At 46.7% G+C, this 7,629-nt stretch overlaps 1 long non-coding RNA gene across 2 annotated transcripts in view; it reads left to right on the forward strand.

The window, feature by feature from the left end:
- LOC116445869 overlaps positions 1 to 4,840 on the forward strand; it is a 121,936-nt gene extending 117,096 nt beyond the window's left edge. For both annotated transcript variants that reach the window (XR_004240916.1, XR_004240917.1), the window contains exon 4: positions 4,605 to 4,840. This is a non-coding gene — a long non-coding RNA (uncharacterized LOC116445869). The remainder of the gene's footprint in view (positions 1 to 4,604) is intronic.
- The last annotated feature ends 2,789 nt before the right edge of the window (positions 4,841 to 7,629 follow it).

The following is a 7,629-nucleotide window of genomic DNA, read 5'->3' on the forward strand; positions in this document are numbered from 1 at the left end:
GGCCTTGGATGCTGAGTTGGGCTCAGGATCTCCAGCAAGGTTTGTTTCATAAACATGGTGAGCGTCTGGTTTCCCTTCTCTTTCCACCTTTCCTCCAAAGCTCTATTTTCTTCAGTGTTTCCCAAATCCCACCAGCCTCTGATGTGTTGGACACAGCTCTCAGGACCTGGCAGCAGAGCCTCCCCATGTGCCCAGGAGGTGATGCCAGTCAGACTGTGGTGATCTGTTCACCCACTGCTTTTCTGATCCCATATTGTTCCCCCCACTTTCCCCTGCCCCTAGCCCTGGCGACTCCCTCAAGATCTCCCTATTAGTTCCTGTACCCCAACCCCACCCATGTACTGCCCCTGAGCCCCTGAAAAAACCCCCCTGTGCCCGGATCACGAGGTCTCTCTGCCTTTGGGTGTCACCAGGACAAGATGTAACCATTAAAAGTCCTCTGAAACCCTCATGGGGAGACCCTTCTCGCCTGCTTCGCCGTCACTGGGCTGTAGAGCTGAGAGCTGCCAGATCAAGAGTGCGGAGCCGTCCGAAATGGACTGTGGGAAGGCGACCATGGTCACACTGCCCTAAGCAGCCCTGCTGAGCTCTCAGGGAAAGCTGCAGCTTGCTAAACCAAACCTAGCACTACAACATCACACCTCTCATTCAGAAGAAAATATTACCCACAAATTTACCAGGACCACTGAAGGGAAACAGTAGTAAAGGAGAGATGGAAAAATCAGCCTCCAGAAGAGACCAGATTGCTCCCACCTGGAAAGTTGACCTTCAGAAGGTGCGGTGTGTGAAGCACCAACAACACGCACTGCCATGCATGATACACCTGCCAGCTCTCCAGGAGTTTTCCAGGAGGATTTCCAGTTTCCAGAAGGTTTTTCAATTTTTATCTCACCTAGAAGTTGATGCTCTGAGCCCCAAAGACCTCCTATTCAGTCCCTCAGGACAGCATTAGCAGGGCTTGCTGCCCATGGCCCAAAAATTGTCAGATTTTATAGCTGGCTGGAGGGGTTATGAAAGCCTGGAGTAAGTCCAGCCTGCTTTTGACTTCTTTTTCCTTGAGTTGGCTCTTTCCATGGCTCTTTTTTTAATCTTGCTATCCATCCCATGACATCTCTCTCTCCCCCTTCTCCTGTGGCCCCTCACCAGCACCAACTCCACCCTTCCCTGAGTGTCCCAGTTAGGAAATGAAGAGGTAACTACGTGCCAGCTAGTAGCTTCTTATCTAGTCACAGTATGTTCCCCTAAGGGAATTTTTGGCCTGGGATTGTGTGTGTGTGTGTATATGTGTGTGTTTTATATGCTTTATTTTTATCACAGAAAGGATAGACAGTACATTGTGTCTTCAGTCCAGAAGGTTACACACTAGATAAGAGGCAGACAGATATACTACAACTGCTGCAGCCTGTGGAGTTGTGTTCCTGAGATAGCACTGGGAATGTAACAGGTAAACTGCTTCCAACCCCCCACGTTTGGGCACTGGATTTTGTGTCAACAAATCCAGATCCAAGCAGAGATTTCAATGTTGATGTTCCCGCAGACAGAGAATAAAGTCCACAGTGCTTCCTCCATTTCTGCCACAATTGTACCTTCCCATAGGCCCCAGTCTCTCATGCCCCCATCCTATCCACTCCTCCTCTGGCTTCATTCTCACTCCCTCTGTCCATCTCCAATTTGGATGTGTCGTGTGGTTCAGTGATCTCCTCGGGCTCCTCCAAGAATACATCCATATTCAAAAGGAAATGGGGGATATGTGTGTTTAGGCAACAGTGGTATCAACAACCTCAGAGTAGCACCTGTTGATCAAAGCTGGAAAAGGAAATTAAAAAAAAAAGATATTTAGATATTTTGGTATTAAGAGAATCAGAGATGGTTTATCTGTGCCTACTTTTTGCATCTTTCTTGAAACATCTGGGCTAATTATAATGCTGGAGACTGTATACTCGTTTTTAAAGGATTAAGGGTGAGCCACAGTAGTGGGTGATCCCCACTAGAGTGGTCACCCCAAAAGAGTGATCCCTTTTTTTTCTGTCGTTTCAATACCAGTGTCCTTGCCACTGAACCACAGCTGTGGGAGGCTCCAGTGAGCATCTAGGGTCTGATTCACCAGCATCATCACCCCTCACAAAGCTCAGGGACACACAGCCACTTCCATGAAACTGTCTCTAGTTCAGCAAGGGAGGTGTTGCAGAGCCTTTGAGTCATCCCACAAACTCCTGCCCTCCTTCACCTTCCCCCCAGAGCCTTTGTCTTGTGCTGTGAAGGTTAACAGCATATTGCAGCATCACGGTGCTGCTTTGGGGATGGTGATGCTGGGTTTATTTTCTCAGGAGAAACAGAGAAAGGTGGCACCAGCTACTACCGAACGCTAAAGCTAAATTAGTAAATTTATTGTTCTTTCAAACCTGAGGGACGTGACAGGGACTGGTTTGGATTTTGATCCAAAGCTTAGCAAAGCTCTGACCTTTGTATCAGCCTGACAATGAGCAATTGTGGCCGTGCTGCCCCAGCATCCATCAAATGCAATGATTTAGTGCCTTGACTGGCATAGCAGAGATAAAAGTCACTGCAACTAAACATTGTCACAAGATGGATGTGTCCCACTTAGAAAATATTGTCTTAACTTAGGCTTTAGTTTCTGGGTGTTTCTGTGAGGGTCTCATCCCAATGTCTGCACCCTTTACAAATATTACCCCGAGTTTAATGAATGTGTCTTTGTGGCTTACCTGTGAGATATGAGCAAACCATCATCCTAATTTCAGAGTGAGGGAAATAAGGCACCAAGAGACTATCAGCAAAGTGTAACCACTCCTTGTGTTACCTACTGCGAGCCATATAAATTTCCATTGTCCTTATTAGCTTTTTTGTAGCTCTTTATGCATACTCAGCGTGGCTCTGGCTGGCCCCATGTCCAGTCCCAAAGGCTGACAACCTCTGCTCATCCAATCTCTCATGTCTTGCACTTGGCAACTTGAAATGAAAGATATGCAATACACATCTCAAGTCTCTAATTTCCTAGCCTGTGAGGGCTTGACATTACCTTCTTGGTGTCTTGATGCCATGTTCATGCCATAGATGTTCAGTAGATGCTTAAGTTTAAAGTAAAGCTGACATCACCCCTGCAGTGTTATTTTCAAAGACTCCTGTGGTAAGGCTATTACACATATCTTACAGTTGGACCATTACACATACCTCACAAGATTTGTAATCACTGGCTATATCAAACAAATATATCAAACAAATATCAGATTAAGTTGTACTTACATCTCCCTCCCCTTCCACAAAACTCCAAACTGATTGTTCCAGTGCTACTCGTGCAAAACAACTGTGGGGCAATGCATTTTCTTGAGTTTTTAGATGAGGAAAAACAGAGTTGCTGGAGCCCAAATCAGCAAAATCCGTGTTCTTACAACCTTCTCCATCTGCATGTGTCCTCAGTCTCAGCCATCTGCTGGGAGTTTGCAGGTTGAAGAGATGGGACAGGAGGATGGTCCCTGCCTCATCATACAGCTGGGTCCAGTTTGAACATCTCTGCAATAGCTACACTTCTATTTGAGCCCTTTGACAGATTCTCACCTCCACCTTGGGGAGACATGGGCAGAAGGGACAGATTTGAGTTTGATTTTTTCTTCCTATCAAAGTCCCCCTTTCTGGTTCAGCTTTTGGCACAGCTTCTCGCTGGCTGATGATCAGCTTGGACACCAGAACACTTTCAAGGTACAAGTGAAGTTCTGAGCAATGACTTCTGCCACTCTTAATGCCTGGCAACTAGTCAGAAGCTTCTCCCAGATCCCCCAGCCACCCAAAGACCCTCCTCACCCACTGTGAGGTTCCCTGTGGCTGGCTCTCACCATGTGGCAGGGCTTTGCTGGGGCAGCACCACAGAGATGGCAAACCCACAGCCCAGGTAAGCCATTCTCCTCCAGTACTTTACAGCTCTGGGACAGTTAAAGCTTGCACATTCCTGAGGCTGAGCATCCCACAGTGGTTTTGGGAACAGGTTATTCTGCCTGCCTCTAGCTTGCTTTTATATTTCCAGGTCTACCAGCTGCTCTGCATGGCCAGTAGGAGGGCTGGGGTCTGCCTATTCCAGTGTGCATGGTGGGATTGGGTCCCTGCTCTACCATACAAGCAATAATTTATTGCTTTCCTTGGTGAGGAGAGACTGGCTGTGTGCCTGGGCAGTGGGGCTGGGACCCAGTGGGTGCTCCTGCCAGCCAGGATGTCAGGCAGGGTAGCAGAAATGCTTTCGTTCCAGCTAAGCAGTGTTGGAAATGTGTTTTCTTTTCATCGTCTTTCTAATTTTGGGCCCTGAAGTCAGCGCCCAAAGCACACATACACCTGAGTGTAAAGTCCAGCAGGCCAAGATAGATGTGTCATTATGGGGACTGTACAAACAGGAGCAGGATGGGAGGGAAGAGGAGCCAAACAATGGAGTCTCCCTTCTTTCCACCCAATATTTATTGTGATTTTCAGTGTGTGTGTCCCTGGCTACCCTCAGGCATGTCCATGGCAGGTAGGGCTGAGCTGCACCTTCCTTGTTTAAGCCAGACCTCCTCTATCCACTCTATCTGACTGTTTTTCCCCTTTTTAAATTCATTTGTCAGATTTTCCATGGTGGAAGGCAACCCAAGGAGCATCACTGTGGCTGCAACATAGCACGCTCCTGTCTGTTTCCAGGCTAATGTCACTACACCTCCCATCATCTGTGCAGCACAAAAACAGGACCAGAAGCACAAAAACAGGACCAGAGTCCTCCGTGGGGATGGGATGAGGAAAGAGCCTGCCCATCCACAGACTCAGCCTTCCCGGCCTGAAGGATGCGGCCCCAGGACAGGATGCAACCAGGCAAGTAAAAAGCCAACAACTGATGAATATTTTGCAGACAGACCTGAAGGCATTTATAAGTCCTAATGGAAAAAAAAAAATTGATACTTTGCAACTTAGTAATGGCATATTTTATCTGTATGACTTTTTCTGCAAGGCCGGCAATGATATCACATTATTGATGGTATTCTTTGTACTCTGTCCAATGTCCTTATTTGCACCATTTCCCATCTCTTATTCCAATCACTGATGTACTACTCACTCATTCACCCACATATTTAAATGGACAAGAATACAGATCAGTTGGACCTTGAAAATCGAGGGGCTTGTATTTAATATATTTTCACCTGTGAAGCAAGACAGTGATATTTGCTGAACGTGGATGCTTCCACAGGGAATGTCCTCTCTCACACTTCCCCAAAGAAGAGACCCCTACCCACCATCTTTCACCACCTTGTGTGTCTGCACAGGCACTGGGTACTGAGCAGAGATTGTGCTTGCACCAGTGCACAAAATATTATATTCAGTACACACAAAAAAATTTTAAAATTGTCACATCCTGAGAAGTTCCCTAAACATCCTTAAAATAGATTTTCCCATCATTTAGGGTCTCATGCAGAACCCTGGCTCACGAGATTTGGGAATCTGGTGTTAATTTGCTTATTAGGAGGTGTTTTTACAGCAGCTTTCAGCACTCATGAGTTTTGTGCTCTTTCTAAAACACTCACTAAGCTTCCAATAGCAAACTGCACAAGGAGCCTAATGCCCTCTTGGTAGATCCCATTGATCCCCTAAAATCAGCACTAAACCCAGACTCCCCCGTGGTCTCCTTCTGTCAATACGGTGCCAAGGCAAGAATCAAACACGTTCGTGTCCCCAGATACGCCCTGACTGAGCAGTGCTGGGTTCAGAATAGCTCTGAAGGAGCTTTTACCTGTCTATCCCAGGAATGCATCCCGGTGGCCCTGCCAGCCTGCATGTGCGCCAGCAGCGAGCCCTGGGCCGTGACGCACACGGAGGAGCAATGTGGCTGCAGTGTGGTGGGGAATGCCGAGGATGCCACAACAGGAAGCACGGAGACATAACATGTCCAAGTGGGGTAACTGAGGCAGACGGAGCAGGAATGCGATTATATGACCCCCGCGGGATTTGGCTGAGACGCCAGGGCGTGCTGAGCTCATTCCTCCGTCAGAGGGAGGAAGAGAGTGGAGCAGGTCTTGCTGTTTGTGTTTTATCAGATAGAACCAAACGGCATCAGCAAACATTGTGGTTTGGGGAAAGATGGATTTCAGCACATTCCCCAGCTGCTGCTCTGTGTCCCAAAGTACAGCTAGCGGAGGGAGAGAGAGCAAGTGAAAGTTTCCAGGGGCACGCTGGTGTAGGAGAGGGAGCCACCTGCAAAGGCTTGCCAGGAAGCCAGCAGATGCCAGAGGGTCAGGCTAATCCAGTGTGCAGGCTACAGGGTCCTTTTAGGAGCTCATTCTTCAAAGTGATCAGGAGTTTTCCGCTGAAAGAGTTTCAGGTTTGTAACTTGAAAATACCACTTTCTCCAAAGCAAAACTATCTCTGGAAAAAAGATAGTTTCAGTGTCAGCAAATGCAAATAGTCTCCTGTCAGTGGTTTCAGCTCTGAGGAATCCTGCACCAAAAGTATGTTAGGTTCAGTAATAGTATTATGAATATAGAAAATGTGGAGTAAAAATACCTTTGAGACCCTTTTCTGTATTAATAAATCCTCTGAGTGTTCTTTTCTAGGTTTTGCAGGTAGCTTATATGTTTTGTGTGAGGGTCTGAGAAAACAAAACTACCAGTCCATTGATGTAATATGGCTTGCTCGTTCTTCTTCCTTCTCAGCCCAGTTTGGGATTATTCCCATCAGTCCCTTTGCATTTTATGCAAACGCCCCAAGTTCCATCACTTCATTAGGAAACAGCCAGGTCCGAGAACACTGGCAAGAGTAGGAGCAGATCTGAGGAGCTCACAGAAAAGCTGGGAACAAAATTTTCAGCAGTTTGGAAAACAATTCTCATAGCAACTGGTTTGGGCCAGTACCTGAAGCATCCCTCCTGACAGATTAGAATCAATAAAGGGGACCTCATCAAAACTACCTTGTCTCCCAGATATATTTCCTTTGAATGACTCCTGCCTTTCCCAGGATGAGCACTGCTTATAGGTTAAATCAAGGTAGTTTTTTTCCCTTACCTGGCAATACTGCAAGTCTCACATGGGTATCTGAGCAAGAAGCGAGATTGCTTCCAGTCTTCTATGAAATTCAGAAGTCAGGATGTTTATTTAAGTTTCTAAACTATATGGACCGTGTCAGAGGTCTGAACTCCACTGGAATTTCTGAAATGGTTGATTATGGGTTTCAGTTCACATCAGAGAGGAGGATTCAGGTGACTCCTGGTGCATTTGGTGCATTCATATTCCTGTCCTTGTCCTTGCTGCTTCTAAACTGTCACCTACCAAAAACATGCTGAGGTCAGGATTCAGCTGGTGGCCCGGCTGGTGGGAGAAGCTAAAACTGGCCTGAACTTCCCTCTTTTAGCTTTGCATGAGCTTGGGAGTGCTGACTTTAGTGAAAACTTGTTTTTATCAGTCTTCAAAGCTGCTTGCTTGTTACTCAAGGGGCAGAGAGAGTAGACTCCAGCTGGTTAAAGTCACTTCTCTGACCACAAACTTTGACCCCTCCTCAAAATGCTAATTTCTAGTGTCAACCCAAAAAGGGTTGCTCAGCCCCTCTTCCCCTATCCCTACCCATGCTCTTTGACAAATGTAGATGTTGTAACTCTTTTTCTTTCTTTCT

The sequence above is a fragment of the Corvus moneduloides genome, chromosome 6, assembly GCF_009650955.1.
Source record: "Corvus moneduloides isolate bCorMon1 chromosome 6, bCorMon1.pri, whole genome shotgun sequence".
Classification (NCBI taxonomy): domain Eukaryota; kingdom Metazoa; phylum Chordata; class Aves; order Passeriformes; family Corvidae; genus Corvus; species Corvus moneduloides.